The sequence below is a fragment of the Rattus norvegicus genome, chromosome 1 (genome assembly GCF_036323735.1).
Source record: "Rattus norvegicus strain BN/NHsdMcwi chromosome 1, GRCr8, whole genome shotgun sequence".
Classification (NCBI taxonomy): domain Eukaryota; kingdom Metazoa; phylum Chordata; class Mammalia; order Rodentia; family Muridae; genus Rattus; species Rattus norvegicus.
This window is the reverse complement of record NC_086019.1, coordinates 62,792,888-62,820,240: the sequence shown is the minus strand read 5'-3', so window position 1 is coordinate 62,820,240 and position 27,353 is coordinate 62,792,888. Positions and strand designations below refer to the sequence as shown.

Below are 27,353 nucleotides of genomic sequence, written 5' to 3'. Positions count from 1 at the left end.
CAAAGAAACTCTTCCAAGAACACTGTTTAGTTTTTTCAAACAAAGTTTAAAACTCTTAGGTGTACTCTCAAATCTGCCCTAATTTGCATAAATTGGTCAAAACTGTTGGCTTTGTAAATACTTCTATCTTGTCCCAATAGTCACATGCTGGTCATCCCAACAACAAGATACTTGTCAAGGTGGGAGTCAATCAACATGGGATCCTTTTTCCAACTCGGCATGCAGACCCTCAGCTCACCTTCACACACACACATACACACACACACACACACACACACACACACACACACACAGACACACACAGAGAGAGAGAGAGAGAGAAAGAGAGAGAGAGACAGACAGACAGACAGACACACAGACACAGATTCACAAACACATGCACACACACACACACACACAGACACACACACCCATGAGAGAGTGATAGATCGAAAGTGAGGTAGAGAGAGAGAGAGAGAGAGAAAGAAAGAAAGAGAGTTCTTATCATCTACTTTCTAATGCATATTGTGTGCTCTTGGAGTTGAGCACAGAGACTTGCACATGTAAACCAGTCCTGTACACCTAGGAACATTTTCTGATCAGTATTTTCTCTTCTTTATGAAGTTCTTAAATTATCTTTAAGAGAGTGTAGGGCATTGACCTACCATGAAATCTTGGACCTAAAGGTACATTTTAATACAAAGCTTACATATCACTTACAGATGACTCTAGTAGGAAGTACATTAAGTTCAGAATCATTCAATCAGAAACCCTTAATGTATATACCCCCATTCTAACTGCCTTCACTTAACCTCATGTTTGGAACACTGTTCCTAGCTGGAGATTCCTGTTTATCTCCCAGAATAAAAGGGAGGCTCCATGCTCAAGTGGAACAGCAGATTCAAGGTGGGACTGTTGGGTGACATTACCGTGAACACCAGGGACTGCCCCACAGAGGCAGGTAGTGGCCCTTTCTTTCCTCCTGGGGAATCATTAGCTACATTGTCCTGAGCAGAGAAGGATCCTCTCATTCTAGCAGATGTTCTGGATGACACAAGGAATGTGAATAGATTATGAAATCACTTTACCACATTTCTTTCTGAGGCAGAGACCCTTGAGACCCTTGGCTCAGGAGTAACAGTTCCAGATAGCAAGGTGAGGTCAGTGTGGGCCCTGTGTTGACCTATGAATAGTTATTTACGTTAATCACCAAATCTTTAAAACTTACAGCATGTGAGAGAGAAGACTCCCAGGAGTCTCAGCTAAAACTAATCAGTGAGTTTTTAAGAACAAGAACAAGTAGGAAATTTAAATTCATGTGATTGCTACAAATAAAGCAAGACACTGTCATTAGATCACCTTTGTGTAAGGGCCCTGACGACATACACAACTTAAGATGTGAAGTGCTCAGCTAGCATGCTTCGTGGCATGAACCCAAGACACAGCTTCTCTGTGTCTCATCACCTCTGAAGCATGGTCCACAAACAATGGCAACAAACCTTCTCTTCCTCAGAGTTCAAAGTTACCTTTACTGTTAGTGATAGTTTCACAGTTAACTAACCTCTACTGGATAGACAGGTTTGACTAACCTTCTCTGAGCTTCTCCCAACCATGTACAGATGGGACATCCCTCTGCACATGAGGCCTGTTCCTCTCAGGCCTGCTGGTCTCCTTCCCAGATTAGAAACTGGATACCTTTCAAGCCTACATTCTTAAGTCATCTATCAACTTTGGGTACATGATAAGCACAACATGACATTGGGTGCCAAATAACACTTTCCTACCTGACAATGAATATGATCCAGGGGTACCAAACATGGAAAGTGGTCAGGTAAGGTCAGGTAACCCCCATGCTATCTCCATGTGGAGATGAAGATTGACACACCTTCCCAAGCAGACTTTCTCAGTTTTCTCAGCCCACACAGCAGTCCTTTGCTGAGCTTCCTTACTCCCAGTGACTGATGAGAGTACATGAGAAGATGCCTGATTTCTGGAAAGCCCTGGGCCCCATGACCCACAGTAGCAGCAGCTTCTGATCACAGGTGATTTCAGGAACTGAAAATGCCTAATGTTCCTGTGTTGATTTGAATATGCTCAGCCCAGGGAGTGGGACTATTTGCAGATGAGCCCTCATTGGATAGGTGTAGCCTTGATTGAGGAAGTGTGTCACTGTTGATGTGACCCTTATGTTTCTTGTCCTAGCTGCATGAAAATCAGTTTTCTAGTAGCGGCCTTCAGATGATGATGTAGAACACCCATCTCCTCCTGTACCATGTCTGCCTAGATGCTGCCATGCTCCCACCTTGATGATAATGAACCAAACTGCTGAACTTGTAAGCCAAACCCAAAGCAGTGTTCTTCTTATAAGATTTGCATTGGTCATGGTGTCTGTTAATAGCAGGAAAACCCTAAGTAAGTCACTTTCTACCACAGATTACGAGGTTAATTGAGTGATGTCATCACCTGAGGAGACATGGCCTCTTATTAAGGTTCTAATCTCCTAAGTAATTGCAGGCTCCCTTCTGGCCTAGGCATTGGCTATAATATTAATCTTCCCAGTGTCTTTTTCTCTGTAAACTATACATTTTGCATTTCTATTTGCACCATTTGCTCCTTTTCATTGAAGACCTATAACCTCATTATAACAGAGGCCATACTGGGCTCTCTTCAAATTTTCATCGAAGGCTGGAGTGGTGGGTTTCCAAAAGTTGGGTGAGTTAAGGAGCAGTATTATAGTGGGAAAATGGAGGGAGGAGGGAGAAGATGTAGGAGTGGGCATTTGTGGATTGGCACCTAGAACGTGGGACATCATTTGAGATGTTAAAATCAGTGGAAATGATAAGGTTTACATTGTCTGACCCAAAACTAAAGGATACTACATAAGGAAAAAAAAAACCCACAGGTACTCACCAACAATCAGATAAAATTTGGCCTTTGGCGGTCTACTCCAAAGACACTATTCCAAGAACACTGTTTAGTTTTTTCAAACAAAGTTTAAAGCTCTTATGTGTACTCTCAAATTTTCCCTAATTCACAGGAATCGGTCAAAACTGTTGGCTTTGTAAATACTTCTATCTTGTCCCAATAGTCACATGCTGGTCATACCAACAACAAGATACTTGTCAAGGTGGGAATCAATCAACATGGGATCCTTGTTCCAACTGGGCCATGCAGACCCTGAGCTCACCTTCAGTTTCACACACACACACACACACACACACACACACACACACACACACACACACACCACATACAGAGAGAGAGAGAGAGAGAGACAGAGACAGACAGACACACAGACACAGAAACACACACATGCACACACACACACACACACACACATGGACACACCCACCCATGAGAGGGGGAGAGGTAGAAAGAGAGAGAGAGAGAGAGAGAGAGAGAGAGAGAGAGAGAGAGAGAGAGAAGGGAGTGCTTATCATCTACTTTCTAAGGCATATTGTGTGTTCTTCGCGTTGAGCACCGAGACTTGCACATGTAAACCAGTCTTGTACACCAAGGAACATTTTCTGTTCTGTATTTTCTCTTTTCTATCCAGTTTTTAGGATATCTTTAAAAGCAAGTAGGGCATTGTCCTACCATGAAATCTTGGACCAAAGGTACATTTTAATACAAAGCTTACATGTCACTTACAGATGACTCTAGTAGGAAGTACATTAAGTTCAGAATCATTCAATCAGCAACCCTTAGTGTGTATACATCATTCTCACTGCCTTCACTTAACCTCATGTTTGGACCACTGTTCCTAGCTGGAGATTCCTGTTTATCTCCCAGAATAAAAGGGAGTCTCTCTGCTCAAGTGGAACAGCAGATTCAAGGTGGGACTGTTGGGTGACATTACAGTGAACATCAGGGACTGTCCCTCGGAGGGAGGACATGGCCCTTTCTTTCCTCCTGGGGAAGCAGTATCTACATTGTCCTGAGCAGGGAAGGATCCTCTCATTCTAGCAGATATTCTGGATGACACAAGGAATGTGAATAGATTATGAGATCACTTTTCCACATTTCATTCTGAGGCAGAGACCCTTGAGACCCTTGGCTCAGGAGTAAGAGTTCCAGATAGCAAGGTGAGGTCAGTGTGGGCCCTGTGTTCACCTATGAATAGTAATTTATGTTAATCACCAAATCTTTAAAACTTACAGCATGTGAGAGAAAAGTCTCCCAGGAGTCTCAGCTAAAACTAATCAGTGAGTTTTTAAGAACAAGAACAAGTAGGAAATTTAAATTCATGTGATTGCCACAAATAAAGCAAGACACTGTCACTAGATCACCTTTGTGTAAGGGCCCTGAGAACATACACAACTTAAGATGTGAAGTGCTCAGATAGCAGGGTTAGTGGCATGAACCCAAGACACAGCTTCTCTGTGTCTCATCACCTCTGGGCTCTCTTCAAATTTTCATCGAAGAAATTTGTTTATTACTTTTTAATTTAGCCTCAGGTAGGTTTGTACGATGTGGGCAGAAGGAAGCCACATTTTTGTAAAAGCATCATACAAATTATCGCAGGCCAGTTACAAATATTATTGCCTTCTGAATCCCCTTGTCCTGGGCTTCCACATTCTGAATACGTCTTGGCACTCCTGACTCCCAAGCTCCTGCCAGTATACCCCATTAAACTCTTCTTAGAGCACTGGGCCACTTCTAGTTCAAAGTTCTGAATTCTTGCATATTTTCCAAAACAAGTAACAAGCACAAACTGGCATGGTCAGGTATCACAGAGCAAGAGTCCGCTCTATTACATCCCCTTCTGCATTAGTTACCTTTGTATTTCTGTGACAGAAATGCCATGAGCACAGCAAACTATAAAACATGTAGGCGATTAGTGATCCTATTTCACAGACCATCTGTTACCATAGGTTTAGTTCCATGACTACAGGGCACAGTGGACGGAGCAGGAAGCAGAGGACTCACATCTGGAATCACAAGTACAAAGCAGAGAGTGCACAGGGAGTGGTGCAGAGCACTAAACCCTCAAAGCCCAGCCCCACTGGCATTCTTTCTCCAGCAAGGGCACACCTCCTGAGTCTTCCCAAACAGAGTCAGCAACTGGGAAAGGAGTACTCAAATGCCCGAGACAGTGGAGGATAGCTCATGCAAAATGTCATGATGATTCAGGAATTCGAATCAGTAACATAGAGAACCTTCACTCTGGGTCAATGTGTGTTGCTGCAAAGCCAGCAAGCTGCTCTCCCTCCTCCTGAACGTAAGATGTGGATTAAGTAAAAATGTAAACAAGCATCTCCATGGAAAACCAACAGCCCTGTTAATCTGGTAATACTTATAGGATAAGTCCAGAGGTGCTGGATACTGAAATCACAGAAGAAGCCAACACAAACTCAAACCGTTTAGTCTATAGGAATAAAAATACCACAGAAGCCAAAATGGGTAACGATATGGAGCAAACACTCACTCACTCAGCAGATAAAATTACACCTAGCCCTTACTCACAGACCTACTTCATAAACAGTGTACATTCTGCTGGTACCTACTCAACACAATCCTAAATGCTGCAATCAAACCAAATGGTTTCTTACTTTGTTGAGTATGACTTAAAAACACTGAAGTACTCTGAAGGAGGTTAATGGAATCTTCTCAGGGCCTGGGGAAGATGGCTAAGGGAGTACAGATTAACAAAGCAACACAACCCAATTTCCCCACCAGCAAGCAGAAACCGGCCTGATGTCAGTTGCCAATTCCTGAGGGTTTAAGAGAAGCCTACAGACTGGAAGGACTGAGGTAGGTGAGATTAAAGTACAGTTACCCTGAATGCTCACTTGAGGAATGGGAAGGGTAGCAACTGGAAAGTGCGCTGTGTGTGTGTGTGTGTGTGTGTGTGTGTGTGTGTGTGTGTGTGTGTATGTGTGTTCCATGAATGTGTTTCTGTGTGAGTGTGGTTGGGTTGTTGCTGTTGTGTGCTTAATTTGAGACAGAGTGTTACCACAAACTGAAGCTGTCCTAAAACTCACCCTGTACACAAGGGTGATTTGGACAGTAAAGAGACCTTCTCTCTCATGAAAGGTGGGATTAATGATGTGTAGCACAAGCTGTGTGTGAATGTAAATTTCAAAATCTGAAGATTTTATAAATCTCCTTTGGCTTCCTTTAACAATGCTGGTGATTACAGCAATACATGGTACACTGAGGACAGAACAGAATATATAGTGTGAGCTTTTGAGATGGTTCAGAGGTGAAAGGAATAGCTGATGATCTGAGTTTAGTTCCAGAGGCACTGTTAATAATCAAACACAAATGTAGCTGACTTTTATCCTGTGTAAAAATCAGTCAGGGCATCCAGTCATCTAAAGTCTGGAAGCTGGGGAAGGGAACATGGAAAATGAATATCCTAGTAAGAGCACCATTGGAAGGGGAAGCCCTGGGTCCTGCTAAGACTGAACCCCCAGTGAACTAGATTGTTGGGAGGAGGGCGACAAGGGGGGGAGGATGGGGAGGAGGGAAGGGGATGTTTGCACGGAAACTGGGAAAGGGAATACTGGAAATGTATATAAAAAATACTCAAGTTTATATATATATATATATATATATATATATATATATATATATATATATATATATATATATATATATATATACTGAGGTCAACCCTAGATAGGGCATAGAGCAATCCACACATCATGGGATTCAACGGGGCGTTTTATGAAAGAGCTATTTCCCAGGAGCACACCTGTGTGTCAAGGCCTCCCTTCCAGCTAGGCCTTTGAAATCTCCAGTGCTAAACACTGTCTCTTCCTTGGCAGAAGTGAAACATAATAAAAATTCACACTTCACAGTACAGTGAATAGCAGTAATCGCGAAAGGTGTAAATAGAACCGATGAGTACCAGAGTATGTGGATTGATGTTATATGAAATGTGTTTGGATGCCGTGAAGTATCCTCTTCCATGTACCTACATACTGAGCAACGACCCTGTACAATTTCTCTCTAGACAGAACCATCCGGGATTCACTCACTGAGGGACTTATGCCCTGGAGTGGCAGCTACAGGTAGGACTTGTGCAACCATGTCACAAAGCGAAGAGACAGAGATGCATGGATTAAATGGAGAGAAGCAGATTGGAATGGTGGAGAGGCTAACCTGCCAACAACTCCAAACCCCCAGCAGGATGACAATGGAGAACAGCGAGCAGTTTCCCAGCCAGCCTCACTCTCCATAGCCAGACTTCTTCCAGTCCTTCCATTTTCCCAAGGAAAGAAAAGTTCAAAAAGCAGGGACAGGGAAAGAAAAACTGCTCTACTCCCAGGAGCCAAGGGCAAACCCCCTGGCACCTCCCTGTCTGAGCCCATAAGCAGCCACAGCCCAGTCCTGGGATCATCTCTAGAGGCTCAGGGACCCAGGCAGATGAGCCCTTGAATCACAAAGGGTTCCTCTACAGCATTCTATGGGTGTCAGTCCTGAGTCCCTGAGCCTGAGGTGCTCTGCACAGCTATTCAGAGAAGCCTTCTCCTGATCTCTGTACAAAGATCTCTGTGTTGGATGTCAAAGGAGAGTGACCACCCAGCATGGGTTGGGGCTCTGGCCCTCTAATCTGTTGGTCCATGTTAACTTCTCCACAGAGAAAGCTTATGAGCTTTGCTGATGCATCCATTAGGCGTTTGGGGGATTCAAACTCAAGTCTCTGCCTAGTCCTGCAGCTTTGTCTCAGGTGTTTGATGATAACCTAGAGCCTTTCTGAGGACTTATGAGAACAGTGTCCTCTTGATGCGTCAGTGTAGAAACAGCTTTGTCTTTAAAAAAAGAAAACTATACCATCAGTTTGAGGCTAATCCTTCAGAATTCAAAGATAACGTGACACCCTGAGTGTAGACATGAGGACTTTAAAGCAGGATGCAGAGTAAACATTCAAAACAGAGAACTATGGACAGCTAAACATCTTACAGGGTTTTATTTCTAACAGCCTAAAGTCTTTCCATAGCCCATAGAAGCCACGGTCTCAGAGTCCTTCCCAATCATGTTGACAGGTCCTATTGTGACCTCATGAGGAGCGATTGTGAGGCGGCCCAGCAAACACATATTAAGCTGTTGCCAGGCCTGGAATTCTTTGAGTGCTTTGAGAGGAGGTGTGGAGTGGAGCCCTCTGCGACTTGGTTGTATCTAGTGAGCTGTGTGTGCTGTATCGAATTTTACTGTACTGTGTATATGTGTATGTATCAGTGTGTGTAAGAGAGTGTGTGTTGACAGATTGGCCTGTGTGTGAGTGCGTGTACACTTTTGCCTGTGTGTTTGTCAGTATATGTAGGAGTGTGTGAGTTTACAGGTTTTTATGTGTGTATGTGTTTGTATGTGTGTATGTCTTCTTGTGTGTATGTGTGTATTTGTCTGACGTGTGTTTTTCCAGCTTTGCTTGTGTGTAACTATGCGTGTTTTGTGTGAATCTGGGTGTTTGTAAGAGTTTGTGTGAGTATAAGTTCACTTCTGTGTATTTCTGTGTGTGTGCCTGTGTGTGTGCCTGTGCCTGTGTGAGTGCCTGTGTGTGTGTGTGTGTGTGTGTGTGTGTGTGTGTCTGTGTGTGCACGTGCCCATCCCCTTTTGCCCCTTGTATCTATATTACCTGCACCTCAGTGCAAGAGAGTGTAGAGGCCAGAAGTCACCCCGGCTGCTGTTCCTGAGGTAGGTTCTCAACCTTATTTTCAAGACAGGCTCTCTCACTGGCCTGCAGCTGCCCAAGTATCTGGGCTGGCTGACCAGTAGCTCCCAGGCATTTGGTATGACAAACCCCATAATATCAGTTTAAAGGCCTATGTAGATGGCTGGCTGCCTATTTCTTGATTGATTGATTTTTGGATGACTTCAAGAGAAAGAATTAGGTCACATATTGCCACGCAACTGGCTATTTCCTTATTGGGGTTTTGTTTTTTGTTTTATTTATTTATTTATTTATTATGGATTGCTGGTTTCATTTTTTAGTGGTTTTTATGTTATCACATGCTATATTACTGCTTTGATTATTTACGGTTCTGCAGTCGGATGATTCACTCTATCTCCATTTTCAATGTCCTGCGGTTTCATCCTTTTACATTATTCCTGTTTCTCTATTTATTGAGTACAAGCAATCATTGGCTTAGACTTGATACAAATTTGCCCTTTGTGACACTTTGACTCTTCGGCCTTTGTTTAAGGTTTACTATTCACTGATATTTAACTGCCTTATTCCTTGTGGTTGGTTAATTTTAATTTTCAGTATTTTGCTCTGGAGAGTTGTGGATTTTTGTGGATCACTAGGTCCTGAAATTCAATGGAGTTTTCCCTTAAGTGTTGGCTTTTTATATTTGTTTGTTTTGTTTTATACTAATTCTTTCTCCTCTCGTTTCTTTCATCTGTTTTTTTTTCTTCAATGAACATCTATTCATAGTATTGACCATCTTTGGCCGCCCAATCCTATTGTAGTATGACGATTTTTATTTTCATCATTGCAATTAGTATGTGTGTGCTCTTGGCTTTCTCTTTTGGGGTTGGTTATTTGGGTGGCTTTTACTTATGACTCTTCATATTTTCCCCTTAACTTTTTCATAATTTTGCTCTATTTTTCTAGTCTAGTTTTTACTTTGTCTTTGTTTGTTTTTTTTCTTTTTCTTTTGTTTGTTTCTTTTAGGTACCACAAGTGTAATTTTAGCTCCTATATTGCTCCATCTTTTTCATTATTTGATTCCATTTTTGTTATTTTTAGGTAGCATTAGTACTGATAAAATGCCTACAGAGACTGAGGAGGAGTTACCAACCCCTACACCCGAGCCCAGTATCTCTGAGGAGGGCAACTTCCATTCCCAATACCAAGTATTGGGGACAATTGGGCAAGGGGGCAACGCCAAAGTCCTCCTGGCCCACCACCGGCTCACAGGAACCCCGGTGGCTGTCAAAGTTCTGCGAAAGGACAAGCAGTGGTTCCAGCCAGCCGTGATGGAAGCAAACATAATGAGAAAGATCAACCACCCCAACATAGTGTCTCTCATACAAGTTATTGAAAAGGAAACGAGAATATACCTCATAATGGAGCTGGTGGAAGGCCAAGAACTCTACCAGTACATCAGAGAGTCAGGGCACATAGAGGAGGATGAGGCCCGGCAAATATTTGAACAGATATTGTCAGCAGTGAGCTACTGCCATGGAAAGGGGATTGTTCACCGAGACCTCAAACTGGACAATATAATGATTGATAAAAACAAAAAGGTCAAAGTCATCGACTTTGGGCTTAGCACCCAATTTCAACCTGGAAAAATGCTAAACCACCACTGCGGCACGTACTCTTTTGGTTCCCCTGAACTCCTCCTTGGCCATCGGTATGACGGGCCGAAGAATGATATGTGGATTATAGGAGTGGTCTTGTACTGTATGGTAGTGGGAAAGCTCCCATTTGATTCAGTGATCATCCAAGAACTGCAAAGACAAGTAGTGGCAGGGGTATATCCTGCTCCCTGTGGGGTTTCAAAAGAACTGGAGGACCTCCTTAGTAAATTACTGAGGGTAAATCCCAACTTTAGACCAACAGCAAGAAAGGCGATGAAACACCCTTGGTTCAAAGAACACTGGAACGGATTGATAGGTCCCTATGAAGAAATGCTTCCCCTCACACCAGACCCGGCCATTTTGGATGCCATGAAAAGCATTGGATTCCAAGCCTCTGTAGTAAAACACTCTTTAAAACAAAGAAAATATAATGAGGAAATGGCAACTTATTTCTTTCTACAAAAGCAGGCTCTCCAGGGGGATGGCTGCACAGCCCAGACACAGCAAATGAGTCCCGTTGCAGCACCATTCCCTAGCCTTGATCCTGCTGCTGCTTTTAGATTAGAACCAAAGAGGAGTGGAAGCCTGCCAGTCCTTGGCACCTTGCGGGTGTCATCCTCCCATGGTCACGTATCTCACTATGGCCAGAATGCTCATCCAAAAGGAGGCAAAAGATCCACTGTGGCTGGTCGTCTCAGGCCTCTACCGATGACACCTACACAGGACCACTATCACAAATGTGCCGTGAGTGTCCCATGCATTCAAACAACAAGCATCTTCACTGAGAAGAGTAGCAATAAGGAAATCAAAGAAGACAACCCACTCTCCCACAGAGCCCCATTAGAGGATAAGCCCATCCCCAGCAGGGTCCGGCACAGAGGTTTTAAGGGGTGGACCAGGAATATAGCAAATGCCCTGATAAAGCTGTGTTGCTGCATGCCAAGGAGAAAGAAACCTCGCCTGGGGCAGAACAGAATCTCCCCCCAGAAATGAGCCACAGGGAGAGTCCAGAGAACAAGCAGCAGGCATAGCCCAGGTACCTTTGTGCTTTGTCCTTTTCAGTTTGCTCTATGCTGGTCCTTCCTCTGTCTCTGGTTTCCATTTTCCCCACAATTCTTACCTTGTATCTGCTCTAAGTTCTTTAGGAGGTTTCCCCAACACCAAGCCTTCTCCCTCTTCTTGATTTCTCCTCTTCCCAGCAGGGACCCAATAGGATTGATGAGTTCCACACTCTACCGAGTTTTCTAGTTGGCCCATCCCTTCAGATGGACTCCAGCTCCCCCTTAGGCCAATAGCTCCCACAGGGTGAGGACAAGAGGTTCATGGGCTCATGGACTCCTCCAGGGGCTACTGATCTTTTCACATGTGTTCATCAATCACAAGTGCTGCAGAACAGAGTCTTATGTTTTCAAATGTAACATCTCATTCCATTAAGCCTCAAAACTAATTAACAAGGTTTGTCATTGAATAAGTATCAACAACCTAGTTTGTGGGTTATAGTTGATGGTCAGAATCCTGCATGCATGCATATTGTTTTACATACTGTTTTTTTTTTTGTTCCTAAGACCTAGTGATCTATTGAATTTTATAGGTAATAGGTCTAAATGGTTTCTTTCAAAGACCTCAACTGAGAAGTAGAAAAAAGAAGTTATAATATAGTAAGGCAAATCAAAGCCCCAAATGGTAAGCTAAGAATTCTACCTCACTGTCTTTTTTGCTTGGAATAAATTGTCTTGTCTATTTCACAGTGTCATCTGGAAATTCTTTCATGTCCTCAGTATAAACAGTAGGTGATTTCAGACACATGGCAATGGAAAAGACACCAGCAGAAACTACAGCAGCAACAGGAGTAGCAACAATAGCAGAAGCAGCATTAGGCACAGCAGCAGCAGGAGGAGGAGAAGGAGGAGTGTAGGAGGAGGAGGAGGAGGAAGATGAAGAGAGGAGAAAGAAGAGGAGGAGGAGGAAGAGAAGGAAGAGGAGGAGAAAGAGGAGGATGAAGAGCAGGGGGAAGATTTTGATTCCCTGTCCCCGTGAGAATTGCTGATGACTACTTCTGGGCACAGATATCATGCTGAGAACTGTTTATCAAAATGATTTAACAGAATATTAATTTTCATAGAAGACATGTCAATGTTCCTGAGGGCATGCAGCCCTGGAAAAGAGAGCCAGATGGCAGAGGCAAGCAGTGTGGAATGTACTTACTGAGGAAGACCTTCTCAAAGCTGATGATGTAATAGGTATGAAGGAGCATTTCATGGGAGTCACGGTCCCATGCCCCTGTGTCAGGGCACACAGAGCTCCTAGCCTTGCATCCTGCGTGAGAGGGGACCTGGAATATTCCCTGATCCCAACAGGGTCCTGGATTGCATGGTTCCCCCTCAGTCATGGTCCTCCCTGTGCCTCATGGGGTACGCAGCTTCTACGGGCTGAATTTATATCAGTGATTAACTGGAGCTGGACCACAACCACACCACAGGCAAGCCCTGGGCACTGAGGACATTAAGAGCAGCAGACAACATCTCCTCCACTGCTTCTGACTCTGCTCCACAAGCCAAGGCAGCTCCCACACAGCAGGCATCCAACCTAACTCCCAGCAGGGAGAGTGTGAGATGTCTGTGGATGAGCCCACAGGGACTACAGGATTCTGTGGGAAGACATCTGGTAGCTTCTGGAGCAGCTGCAGCAGTCAGGACACATGAACTACAGTGGAGGTGAGCTATAGGACCAGGTAGCAAAGAGCCTGATCTGGCCAATGCTGATCTGAATCCCTGAGGGCAGGCTGGAATGGTCACTCAGGGCTATTAGAGTGAAGGCCAGCCAAGGGCATACAATGTGTCACTAACATTCTCAAAGTCTTGTCCAGGAAATAAACCACTGGCCTTGACCAGTAAAGTTGAGTCCAGACTCATGGGCTACAGGATAGCAGATTGAACTGAGTCTGAATTCCCATGAGTATGACCTCTGGCTGCTCCCTAGGCTCAGTATAGATGAGCATGAGAAGGCACCATTGCTGTGTTTGCAGGAGTAGCAGAGAGCTCGGAATACATGACCCACTCCTAACCCAGACTGGAGCCACTCTGGGGAGGAGATGGCATCATTTGAGAGATGGGCTTATGCGGGACACTGTGCTCTGGTCTGTGGCACATACAGCTCCTGTCTTTCTTGCTGACAGTTCAGATCCTCAGCTGGCCTCATCACGGACAGTCCCATGAGGAGGGGGTGTTTGGTTCCTGCTTCCCAGTTAGGGCAGGAACAAGCCCAGACGCAGTGAGTAAGGACAGTGCTTCTGTCTTGACCCAGCTTCCTTGTCCTCCCTCCTCCCCCAACTCATATCAGGAGCCACCCAGAGACCTTCATAGGAGTGTGGGTCATGTTAATCGGAATGCACAGCTGGAGATTAAATTCTGGGTAAGGTCTCCATACAGCCCTGGTGGCTCCCACACCCTGCCTACCTAAGGTTTCCCAATTGGGTCCTCAGGGTCGTGGAGAATCTTCTACAGGCTGCCATGAAGATACAGCCAGTTTCTTGGTAACATTGTGTTTAGCAGAGGTTCTCTGCTTCAGGCACAGGGCCTTCCAGTGAGAGGGTTTGCTGAGTAGCACACCAGGACCAGAAAAGTGTAGAGCCCTCCAGTGGTAGACATGAAGTACTGCAGGAGTTTATTTCCTGATTTCTTCACATCTACCTTGTTCTAAAGGCTTTTTGTCAGACACATAGGGACCTAAGAAACTTGAGTTTGCACCCCCATAGGGAACCCAGGACACTAAACCAGCAGCCATGTTAAACGTCGGCAGAGGACAGTCTGGGCTCTGTGTTTATAGAACGGCTCTAGACTGGTATGAAGACTGATTGACCAGCCAGTCAAGGAGAGTTAGGGACAGTTAGAGACTTGGAGGAGAGCATGAGCGGCAGACACAGCAGAGTCCAGGCCAACAGTGGAACCAGTTCATTTAATAGAGAAGCATATGCCCTCCCAAAAGGCTGTCAGCTTAAGGCACTGCACTGAAGACCTGACCCAATAACATGCCCAATTTACACATCACCCACCTGTGGCTTGTGGAGGGTCCTCAGGCTACCCTCCATCATGGCTGAAAGGCAGAAGTTTGCACATCATTGCAATGTGGAGGCTACTCTCTGCTGATGGGACCCACACACTCTGTGAAAAAGTTTGCTTAAGTGAAAGTTGGCCGTCCTTGAACTCTCTGGTCTTCCAGGGTAGTGTGTATTGACCACATGCAGAGCCATTCCTGAAAAACGTAAGAGCCAAAATTCAACAATAGGGAGAGAATCCTGTGCCAGATGGAATCCCTCAGGCCAGTGCGGATTCAGAGACATCCTATGCCATGGCATGGAGGCTCCCAAGAACTTCTAGGATCAATGTGAGCCACACCGGAGGCCACAGTCTATCCTGGGAGAACATTAAGGTATCTGGAATTATCAGGGACCCTAGGGTAGGTTCGTCAGGATATGGAGCTGATGCATGGTGGGATGCTTGGAGGATACAGCCTAAGGCAACGTAGAGGAAAGTGTGTTATGAGAGCTAAGACAGAGCAACCACACAGTCTGAGAACAAGTTTGCTTAAGTGAAATTTGGCCGTCCTTGAACTCTCTGTTCTTCCAGGGTAGGATGGCCTATCGGGCCCAGGACAGAGCGACTATGCCAGAATTACAATGGTCTGTAATAGAGATGGAGAAGGTGTCAGGATGGGACTTGGGCAGTGGATGGAGCTCTATGACTGCAAAGCCTGCCTAGGCTCCCAGGACCCAGAGCTGGCTGCTGCAGGAAGTCCTAGATCACAACTCTGCCGTTCCTCTTCCCAGGTCTTGCTTTTAACTACTGGACCCAACACAAAGCCTCCCTTGCAGGCTTACCAGAGCATGAAAACGAAATGGCCACCTCCTGTAACAAGAAACACTTCTAGAAGAGGAAGGAGACATCAATACATTCACAAAACCTTCAACTCGAAATCTGTCTTGCCAATAAGTGTGCAGGGATAAAGGTAAAGCAGATATTGAGGGACCAACCAGTCAATGACTGACACAAAGTGAGATCTGTCTCATGTGACAGACACAACCTCTGACGCTATTTATGATATTCTTTCTGATTTACTTGCAGACAGAAAAGTAGCACACCTGTCTCCAGAGGCTTTACTCAGCAGCTGAAAGCCACAGCCAATCCTCAGATGGAGCTCGGGAAGTCTTGTGGAAGAGTGGGGGGAGAGTGCCAAGCAAACTGGTTGGGTTAAAACACTACAAGAAGTCCCCTACCGTCAGATACCTTGGTTCATGGAGTATGCTAGAGCCTGTGCAACCAACCCCAGAGCCAGGTTAGCTATCTGCAGTTGGTCTCCATGTGGGTCATCTGACAAGTAGATCCAGGACTGTCTCAGTCTGTGTTGCCTGCCATTGGATCTGTTCCCCATACCCGGACTGCCTGATTGTAAATCTGTGGGGCAGAATGTGCTCGGGCCACCTGGGACTAGATGTCCCGGGGTGGTGTGGTACCCAGGGACTCTCCCCTTGTCCAAAGAGAAGGGAGAGCATTATGGTAGAAAGGATTTGTAAGGTGGGACTGGGAAGGGAAGAGGGAGAGTGACTGGGATCAGGATGTAACCTGAATAAAGAAGACATTATTGGAAGTAAAAAAGTTAGCCTGGAAAATGGAAAGATTGATAAGTGGCTAAGAGCACTGAATGCTCTTTCAGAGGTCCTGAGTTCAAATCCCAGCAAACACATGGAGGCTCACAAATGTCTCTAATGACATCTGATGCCCTCTCTGGTCTTTCTAAATACAGCTACCCTGTACGTATGCATAACGAATGATTGATTGAATGAATGAATGAATGAATGAATGAATGAATAAATAAATAAATTTTACCTAGTCTTAGTTATCAGGCAATGAATAAAATGTCGAGATTATGTTCAAACCCATGTCATGGATTGCCTATATCTTTTAGATCTGCAGGAAACATCTCAACGAAGAACAAGAGAGGCTGGAGAAGAATGGGGAAGGGTTTGATCCCTGAAGTTCCTCAGTGTCCACTAGCACAGCACTTGTCCTTGGGAGATGACATCTTTCACTCTTCCTGACTGTTGCACCAATCAGAATTACAAGCTCTGTGGATGAACCTGTAAAAGAGGACAGTTGCTCTTGGGCCAATATGGAGGTTCCTGACCTCTCAGCAAGCTCACTGCTGACTTTTCAGGTCTCTGGAGGGTGAGCAAAATGAAGACACACAGAGTAGCCTCAGGTTGAGTCAGCCAGGCCCAGGGGGCTCAGTGGTGTCTCTCAGATTCCCAGGCCCTCCCTGAGATTGAACACTCTACACAGTGTAAGTGGATTAGGGGATAACCAGGAAATGCAGTTGCTGAGGTGGCTGGCTCTGTAGGAGGGAAATAAATCACAGTGGGAAGCTTCAGGACAGTCAGGTGACCTGAGCCCTCCACAGAGTCTAAGTCCAGACTCACAGACATTCATCTGTCCACAAGTCTCCTAAACACAGGCCTTGACTGACCTGCAGTCCAGAGTATGTTATGATACAGTGTCGCTTAGAGAGAGGACATACTTTCCAATTAGGCCTTTTCTGTGTCACACTGAGACTGGGTTTATGGTACAGCTGATGCAGATGGGGACTGGCCACAAGTGGCAGTCTATCGCAGATAATGAAATAAATAAATAAATAAATAAATAAATAAATAAATAAATAAATACCCACTTATCTCACTGCCTGCAATCCTCATTGTCACCACAAGGGAGCGCCGCTTTGACCTTCTCAGAAAGAAAAGCTGACTTCCCTCAGGGAAATGGATGGATGGATGGATGGATGGATGGATGGATGGATGGATGGATGGATGGGTGGGTGGGCGGGTAGATGGATGGATGGATGGATGGATGGATGGATGGATAGACAGTGAAGTGATTTGACTTAATCAGTTTCTTCCAGTCCTACTTTTCTGGTCGAAAACACACTGAACATGTCTGCTGCAATTGCTTGTTCTTCATTTCTGCTTTCTTTGGCTGTTCATTCAAGGCAGCTCCCTTAGAATCTGCTCATCTCAATAAAGGTCCATCTGTGGAATGTATAGCTTCTCAGTTAGGAGCTAAGGGATTCTTGGAAGGGGTTCCCAAAATCCCCTCTGGGGCAGTTGCCAGTGTTCTCTACTTCAGACAGCAGCTGCATGAAGCAAACACACACCTGTCTGAACATTCCAGCTTGGGTGCACGTCACAGTGCACCTGCCCCAGGGTCCCTGCCAGTTGCACATGCCACAGGGCCACAACTACAAGATCCCTTCCCCAGGAATCATGCCCCCTTGCATCTCCCCCAGGATTCCTGCTCTGTTGTAACTGAACCAGGGTCCCTGCCCGGTTGTTCCTGGCTCACGTTTCCTACTCAGTTTTACCTGCCCCAACGACCCTGTCCCACTGCACCAGCCTCAGGGATCCTGTCCCATTGTGCCCACCATGCTGCACCTTCCTGAGAGTACCTACTAACTGTTCCTAGGTGGCATTTTTCAAAATCTAATTCAAAGATCTTGCCAGTCAGAACCCATTGTCTTTATTAACACCAAGTAGATATTTGCAGGGCTTCCTCACCTACACTTAATCAATCCCTTCTCTCAGTTGTCCATGTGGAAGCAAAGAAACTAGCAGCAGAACATGGATTATTCATCCAGGATATCAGCAGCCCTAGAATTCTCATGAGATGGGCTGCTGTGACTGTGATACAGGGGTGGCAGGGAGGCTTTGACACTGAACAAGCCCAGAGTGCTGCCTCTGCTCACATTGTGCCAGCACCTTAGCCTACCTCTAGATGTCCTAAACTCTGAGAGGAGGAAGGAGATCTTCCTACATAGAAGATGTTCTCTGAATCTGTGCTGGCCAAGGTCAAGCCAGAGTGTTTGAACATGCCAGTTCCAGCCCCTGAGGGTTCTCTGCCTGCCTGGTGTTTCTTTGTGCTTTATGTCTGGCAAGGTGAATATGTGGCCCATACTAGGAATATTTTTGAAGACAACTGCCCTGGGTTCCCATGCTAAAATTCAATTAGGGACTGACAGGGACCTAAATAACAACAAGACAGTGCCAAGACCATGAGTTCCAAAATCAAGAGCAAATGGGGCCTTGATGGTATCCTGTGCTGATCTGACAGGAGTCAGCACACACAATTCTCCTGCACATCCAATGCCCCTTGGAAAAATCCTCTGTCAAGGGTAAGTGATGCCTCATGAGAATGAACTGTCAGCGTAGGACAAGACACTTGGGACTACTGTCCTGAACTCACCAGTCTCAGATGAATGGGCTTTGAAAAGTTTTCAGGACACAGAATAGGGGTGTGTAAGCAAGTGCAGGTAATCCTTGGGTAACACATAGTTCCTGAGGAGGTTCTGAGAGCTGTTGGATCCACTCCTGGAAAAGGCAGCATTGTGTTCAGGGGGGTAAGAAAGCATGAGCCTGCTGATGTTTTCACAGTATTGCATGGGAACAGTAACAATGCCCTTAGGAGCAGGATGTCCTAACACTCTCAGATCAAGCAGACAGCCTAGAGCCTATTAAGCCCATATCCCAAGAGAATGCCGCTCATGTGTGAAGCTTCTATAGCCAGGAAGCTGGAGCAGGGAACATTGACATTGTCTCAGTTAGGGGTTTACTGCTGAGAACAGACACACCATGACCAATGCAGCTCTTATGAGGACAACATTAATGGACACAGGATTGCAGGTTCAGAGACTCAGTCCAGTATCATCAAGCTGGGAGCATGGCAGCATCCAGGCAGTCATGGTGCCAGAGTAAGTGAGAGGTCTACATATTCATCTGAAGGCTTCTTGGGGAAGATTGGCTTGCATGTGGATAGGAAAAGGGTTTTAAAGACCATGCCCACAGTGACACACCTACTTTAACAAGACCACGCCTCCTAATATTGCCACTCCCTGAGCTAAGCATATACAAACCATCATAGACATCTTGCAGGAGGGTGGTACTGTTCTATCAGAGAGAAGCCTCTGCTCCCGTTAATATACTGAGGTCAACCCTGGGTAGGGCACAGAGCCCTCCACACATCCTGGGACTCAGGGAGGCATCCTATGAAAGAGCTTTTTCCTAGAAGGAAACATGGGTGTAGGCCTCCCTTCCAGCCAGGCTGTAGGGAGTCTCCAATGCTAAACTCTGTCTTTTTGCAGAAGTGAAACAATGAAAATCCACCCTTAACAGTACAGTGAATAGCAAAAATGGTGAAAGGTATAAAAAGAACCAATTAGTACCAGAGCATGAGGATTGGTTTTATATGAAATGTGGGTGGGTGCAGTGCAGTATCCTCCTCCATGTACCCACATGTTCAGTAACTACCCTGTTCGATGCAGCTTTACACAGAACCATCTGGAATCCATTCACTGAGGGACTCCATCCCTGGACTGGAAGCCACAGGTGGGACTTTTGTATCCAGGTCTCCCAGCCCTGGGACAGGGATGCATGGATAAAGTGGAGAGAAGCAGACTGGAATGGTGCAGAGGTTATCCTGCCAACAACCCCAAGCCCCCAGCTGCATGACAATGTAGAACAGCGAGCAGTTTCCCAGCCAGCCTCACTCCCCATAGACAGACTTCTTCCAGTCCCTCCTTATGCCAAGGAAAGAAAAGCAAAAAAAGTAGGGGCAGGGAAAGAAAAATTGCTCTACTCCCAGGAGCCAAGGACAAGCCCCCTCCAATCCTCTGATCTGACCCCATAACCAGCCACAGCCAAGTCCTGGGCTCATCTCTAGAGGCACATGGACCCAGGCAGATGAGCCCTTGAATCACAATCGGCTCCTCAAAAGCATCCTATGGGTGTCAGTCCTAAGTCCATGAATCGGAGGTGCTCTGCACAGCTATTCAGAGAAGCCTTCTCTTGATCTCTGTGAAGATCTCTCTGTTGGATGTCAGAGGAGGGTGTCCATCCAGCATCAATCCAGGGACTGTGGCCCTCTAATGTGTTAGCCCATGTGAACCTCCCCACAGAGCCCCACCTGTCCTTGTGCAACTCCTCCTTGATCGCCTTTTATAGGAAGATATTTAGGGTCCCTTGCAGGAGGCAGGGAAAATGGCACACAGCTGAGGGTGGTAGACAAAACTGGGAACACATCAAATATTGAGTTGGTGTGAGGCTCCCTAAGCCATGCTTGGGCAGGTCTGTGCCAGCGATCCCATAAGACCCTTTGATTCTCCCCATGTACACAGCAGGAACCAATTGCCAGGCCTACCCTCTGCCCAGAGCAAAGGGAGATTGGAACTTGGATTCCAACCCTGGCCATTCCTATAATACCTGACCTTGTAACCCTTGCTCCCTTTGGGGCTCAACAGTCCCCCTCAAATGTAGACAACAATGTCTAGATGGTGTTCACAGCTTTTCTTGCCTGAAACTGTGCTTTGTTTGATACTACAAACCAGGGTGTAGGGACTTAAACTTGAGATCACTGACTCAGGCTAGGGAGGACTCCAGGGCACCTGAGCTCAGCTGCAAAGGCAGAAGCTGAACCACAGTGAGCAGAGGTGGCACATTTTGCTGTTTCTTTCCTTTTCTGCTCTCAGGCCTTTCAGTGAACTCTACAGATGAGGATCTTTCCTCCCAGGCTTAGTGTCTGCAGCCATGAGAGTCCTCTACAGGGGACTCCAAACCCCAGAAGAGTCTTCAGAAGGAAAGCGCTACACACTGCACTGCCCCCAGCAATCTGAGAAACAGAGACCCTTTCTGGGCTTGGGCCAGTCAGTGCTCAATAGTTAGCTTCTGGCTGCACTGGCTGCTCACAAATAACACAGCAGACTGGGTCCTGTGACCTGGCTGTCACAGACTGTGATTGAGAATTCATTTCAACTGTGTCAGCATAGCCACTCTGTTCCTTCTGGCCCCAGGTTGCACAGGGCTCCTTGTCCTCATACATGCCTCTTCCATCACTGGACCTTAATATTTAAAGTGAGCCCTACACTCAGGATGGACTTGGTTTTCTATACATCATGCCAACCTCTGTGTGATAGGAAGTGTCTGCCTGTGTATGCATACCCCCTTATGTGCCTAGGTGTCCATGCATACCACTACTCCATGTCCTGTCAGAGGCCATCCTCTGGACAGGTCCTCACGCCTGCATGTCAGACCACCTGTCTTCAAGCCCCAACCCCTCCCCACTCCACAGATGCTGAGCTTGTGGGCTTTGCTGATGCATCCAACATTGATGGGGGTTTTGGGGATTGAAACTCAATTCCTTACCCTTGGGAGGCAAGTGCTCTGCCTATCCCTGCAGCTTTGTCTCAGGTGTTTGATGATAACCTAGAGCCTTTCTGAGGATTTATGAAATCAGTGTCATCTTGATGGGTCAGTTTAGAAACACAGCTTTGTTTTTTTTTTTTTATTTTTTTTAACAGTGTACCATCATTTTGAGGCTAATCATTCAGAATTCAATGAAAAAGTGACACCCTGAGTGTAGACATGGCGACTTTGAAGCAGGAGGCATAGAAAACATTCAAAACAGAGAACCGAGGAGAGGTAAACATCTTACAGGCTTTGATTTCTAAAAGCCTTAAATCTCTCCATAGCCCACAGAAGCCAGAGCCTTGAAGCCCTTCCCAACCATGTCATGACAGGTCCTATTGTGACCTCATGAGGAGCGACTGTGAGGCGTCCCAGCCAACAGATGTTAAGCTGTTGCCAGGCCTGGATTTCTTTGAGTGCTTTGAGAGGAGGTGTGGAGTGGAGCCCTCTGCGACTTGGTTGTATCTTGTGAGCTGTGTGTGGTTGTATTGGATTTTACTGTACTGTGTATATGTGTATGTATCAGTGTGTGTAAGAGAGTGTGTGCTGACAGATTTGCCTGTGTGTGAGTGTGTGTACACTTTTGCTTGTGTGTTTGTCAGTATATGTAGGAGTGTGTGAGTTTACAGGTTTGTTTGTGTGTATGTTTGTATGTGTGTACCACTTCTTTTGTGTGTGTGTGTGTCCCTGTGTGTGTGTGTGTGTGTGTGTGTGTGTGTGTCTGTGATGTGCATTTTTCCAGGTTTACTTGTGTGTAAGTATGTGTGTGCCTGTTCCTACGTGAGTGTGTTTTGTATGAATCTGGGTGTTTGTCTGTGTGTGTGCCTGTGTGTGTGCCTGTGTGTGTGTGTGTGTTTGTGTGTGCACGCACGTGCCCATCCCCTTTTGCCCCTTGTATCTATATTACCTGCACCTCAGTGCAAAAGAGTGTAGAGGCTAGAAGTCACCCTGGCTCCTGTTCCTGAGGCAGGTCCTCAACCTCATTTTCAAGACAGGCTCTCTCACTGGCCTGCAGCTGCCCAAGTACCTGTCTTGGCTCTCCAGTGGCTCCCAGGAATTTGATATGCCAACCCCATAATATCAGATTAAAGGCCTACGTAGACTGCTGGCTGCTTATTTATGGATTGATTTTTTTTCTATGTGTTTAAGAGATAGAATTAGGCCATATATTCTCAAGACCACTGGCTATTTCCTTATTGTGGTTTTGTTTTATTTATTTATTTATTTATTTATTTATTTATTTATTTATTTATTTATTTATTATGGATTGCTGGATTCATTTTGGTGGTGGTTTTTATGTTCTCACATGCTATATTACTGCTTTGATTATTTACGGTTCTGCAGTCGGATGATTAACTCTATCTCCATTTTCAATGCCCTGCGGTTTCATCCTTTTACATTATTCCTGTTTCTCCATTTATTGAGTACAAGCAATCATTGGCTTAGACTTGATACAAATTTGCCCTTTGTGACACTTTGACTCTTCGGCCTTTGTTTAAGGTTTACTATTCACTGATATTTAACTGCCTCATTCCTTGTGGTTGGTTAATTTTAATTTTCAGTATTTTGCTCTGGAGAGTTGTGGATTTTTGTGGATCACTAGGTCCTGAAATTCAATGGAGTTTTCCCTTAAGTGTTGGCTTTTTACATTTGTTTGTTTTGTCTTATACTAATTCTTTCTCCTCTCGTTTCTTTCATCTGACCTTTTTCTTCAAACTACATCCATTCACAGTATTGATCAGCTTTGGCCGCCCAATCCTATTGTAGTATAACGATTTTTATTTTCATCATTACATTTAGTATTTGTGTGCTCTTGGCTTTCTCTTTTGGGGATGGTTATTTGGGTGGCTTTTATTTATGATTCTTCATATTTCCCCCTGTTCATAATTTTACTCTATTTTTCTAGTCTAGTCTTTTCTTTGTTATTATTTTTTTCTTTTTGTTTCATTTGTTTCTTTTAGGTTCCACATGTGTAATTTTAGTTCCTGAATTGCTCCATCTTTTTCATTATTTGATTCCATTTGTTTGTTATTTTTAGGTAGCATTAGTACTGATAAAATGCCTACAGAGACTGAGGAGGAGTTACCACCTTCTAGTCCCGATCCCTGTATCTCTCAGGAGGGAACCTTTCATTCCCAATATAAAGTACTGAAGACTATTGGAAAAGGAAGCCATGCCAAGGTCCTCCTGGCCCACCACCAGCTCACAGGAACCCCAGTGGCGGTCAAAGTTCTCCGAAAGAACAAGCAGTGGTTCCGGCCAGCCATGACAGAAGCAAACATAATGAGAAAGATCAACCACCCCAACATTGTTTCTCTCTTACAAGTCATTGAAAACAAAACTAGAATATACCTCATAATGGAGCTGGTGGAAGGCCAACAACTCTACCAGTACATCAGAGAGTCAGGGCACATAGAGGAGGATGAGGCCCGGCAAATATTTGAACAGATATTATCAGCAGTGAGCTACTGCCATGGAAAGGGGATTGTTCACCGAGACCTGAAAGTGGACAATATAATGATTGATAAAAACAAAAAGGTCAAAGTCATCGACTTTGGGCTTAGCACCGAAACACAACCTGGACAAATGCTAAACCAGCACTGCGGTGCGTATTCTTTTGGTTTCCCGGAACGCTTCCTTGGACTTCTGTATGACGGGATGAAGAATGATATGTGGACAATAGGAGTGGTCTTGTATTATATGGTAGTGGGAAAGCTCCCCTTTGATTCTGTGATCATCCAAGAATTACAAAAACAAGTTGTTGCAGGGGTGTATCCTGCCCCCTGTGGGGTTTCAGAAGAACTGGAGAACCTCCTTAGTCAATTACTAACAGTAAATCCAATGTATAGACCAACAGCCAGCGAGGTGATGAAACACGCCTGGTTCAAAGAACACGGGAAGGGGTTCACAGTTCGTTGTGAAGAACTGCTTCCCCTCAGGCCAGACCCTGAAATTTTGGGTGCGATGAAATGCATGGGATTTCAAGCCTCTGTAATAAAATACTCCCTAATAAAAAGAAAATATAATGAGGAAATGGCAACTTATTGCTTCCTACAACAGCAGGCTCTCCCGGGGTATGGCTGCACAGCCCAGGCACAGCAAGTGAGTCCCATTGCAGCCCCATTTCCTAGCCTTGATCCTGCTGCTGCTTTTAGATTACAAAGAAAGAGGAGTGGAAGCCTGCCAGTCCTTGACACCTTGCAGGTGTCATTCTCCCAAGGTCACGTATCTCATTATGGCCAGAAGGTTCATACAAAAGGAGGAAGAAGGTCCACTGTGGCTGGTCGTCTCAGGCCACTACCGATGACACCTACACAGGACCACTATCACAAATGTGCCATGAGTGTCCCATACATTCAAACAACAAGCATCTTCAGTGAGAAGAGTAGCAACAAGGAAATAAAAGAAGATAATCTACTCTCCCACAGAGCCCCATTAGAGGATCAAGCCCATCTCCAGCAGGGTCCGGCACAGAGGTTTTAAGGGGTGGACCAGGAATATAGCAAATGCCCTGATAAAGCTTTGTTGCTGCTTGCCAAGGAGAAAGAAACCTAGCCTGGGGCAGAACAGAATCTCACCCCAGAAATGAGCCACAGGGAGAGTCCAGATAACAAGCAGCAGGCACAGCCCAGGTACCTTCGTGCTTTGTCCTTTCTAGTCTGCTCTATGCTGGTCCTTCCTCTGTCTCTGGTTTCCATTTTCCCCACAATTCTTCATGCAGTTCTTAAATTATCTTTAAGAGAGTGTAGGGCATTGTCCTACCATGAAATCTTGGACCTAAAGGTACATTTTAATACAAAGCTTACATATCACTTACAGATGACTCTAGTAGGAAGTACATTAAGTTTAGAATCATTCAATCAGAAACCCTTAATGTGTATACACCATTCTCAATGCCTTCACTTAACCTCATGTTTGGACCACTGTTCCTAGCTGGAGATTCCTGTTTATCTCCCAGAATAAAAGGGAGGATCCATGCTTAAGTGGAACAGGAGATTCAAGGTGGGACTGTTGGGTGACATTACAGTGAACACCAGGGACTGCGCCACAGAGGCGGGTAGTGGCCCTTTCTTTCCTCCTGGGGAATCATTTTCTACATTGTCCTGAGAAGGGAAGGATCCTCTCATTCTAGCAGATATTCTGGATGACACAAGGAATGTGAATAGATTATGAGATCACTTTTCCACATTTCTTTCTGAGGCAGAGACCCTTGAGACCCTTGGCTCAGGAATAACAGTTCCAGATAGCAAGGTGAGGTCAGTGTGGGCCCTGTGTTCACCTATGAATAGTTATTTATGTTAATCACCAAATCTTTGAAACTTACAGCATGTGAGAGAAAAGTGTCCCAGGAGTCTCAGCTAAAACTAATCAGTGAGTTTTTAAGAACAAGAACAAGTAGGAAATTTAAATTCATGTGATTGCTACAAATAAAGCAAGACACTGTCACTAGATCACCTTTGTGTAAGGGCCCTGACGACATACACAACTTAAGATGTGAAGTGCTCAGCTAGCAAGCTTCGTGGCATGAACCCAAGACACAGTTTCTCTGTGTCTCATCACCTCTGAAGCATGGTCCACAAACAATGGCAACAAACCTTCTCTTCCTCAGAGTTCAAAGTTACCTTTACTGTTAGTGATAGTTTCACAGTTAACTAACCTCTACTGGATAGACAGCTTTGACTAACCTTCTCTGAGCTTCTCCCAACCATGTACAGATGGTACATCCCTCTGCACATGAGGCCTGTTCCTCTCAGGCCTGCTGGTCTCCTTCCCAGAATAGAAACTGGATACCTTTCAAGCCTACATTCTTAAGTCATCTATCAACTTTGGGTACATGATAAGCACAACATGACATTGGGTGCCAAATAACACTTTCCTACCTGACAATGAATATGATCCAGGGGTATCAAACATGGAAACTGGTCAGGTAAGGTCAGGTAACCCCCATGCTATCTCCATGTGGAGATGAAGATTGACACACCTTCCCAAGCAGACTTTCTCAGTTTTCTCAGCCCACACAGCAATCCTTTGCTGAGCTTCCTTACTCCCAGTGACTGATGAGAGTACATGAGAAGATGCCTGAGTTCTGGAAAGCCCTGGGCCCCATGACCCACAGTAGCAGCAGCTTCTGATCACAGGTGATTTCAGGAACTGAAAATGCCTAATGTTCCTGTGTTGATTTGAATATGCTCAGCCCAGGGAGTGGGACTATTTGCAGATGAGCCCTCATTGGATAGGTGTAGCCTTGATTGAGGAAGTGTGTCACTGTTGATGTGACCCTTATGTTTCTTGTCCTAGCTGCATGAAAATCAGTTTTCTAGTAGCGGCCTTCAGATGATGATGTAGAACACCCAGCTCCTCCTGTACCATGTCTGCCTAGATGCTGCATGTTCCCACCTTGATGATAATGAACCAAACTGCTGAACTTGTAAGCCAAACCCAAAGCAGTGTTCTTCTTATAAGATTTGCATTGGTCATGGTGTCTGTTAATAGCAGGAAAACACTAAGAAAGTCACTTTCTACCACAGATTACGAGGTTATTTGAGTGATGTCATCACCTGAGGAGACATGGCCTCTTATTAAGGTTCTAATCTCCTAAGTAATTGCAGGCTCTCTTCTGGCCTAGGCTTTGGCTATAATATTAAACTTCCCAGTGTCTTTTTCTCTGTAAACTATACATTTTGCATTTCTATTTGCCCCATTTGCTCTTTTTCATTGAAGTCCTATAACCTCAGTATAACAGAGGCCATACTGGGCTCTCTTCAAATTTTCATCGAAGAAATTTGTTTACTACTTTTTAATTTAGCCTCAGGTAGGTTTTTATGATGTGGGCAGAAGG

The 27,353-nt window shown here is 45.1% G+C and overlaps 1 long non-coding RNA gene and 1 pseudogene across 3 annotated transcripts in view; one reads left to right on the top strand and one right to left on the bottom strand.

The window, feature by feature from the left end:
* The window catches only part of LOC134485086 (uncharacterized), a 70,833-nt gene that overhangs the window by 22,663 nt on the left and 20,817 nt on the right, over positions 1-27,353 (bottom strand). For 2 of the 3 annotated variants that reach the window (XR_010062949.1, XR_010062948.1), the window contains exon 3: positions 14,288-14,487. The exons of the other annotated variant lie outside the window; for it this stretch is intronic. This is a non-coding gene — a long non-coding RNA (uncharacterized LOC134485086). The remainder of the gene's footprint in view (positions 1-14,287; positions 14,488-27,353) is intronic. 3 annotated transcript variants of the gene reach the window in all.
* Positions 21,913-26,646, top strand: LOC134485085 (sperm motility kinase Y-like; annotated as a pseudogene).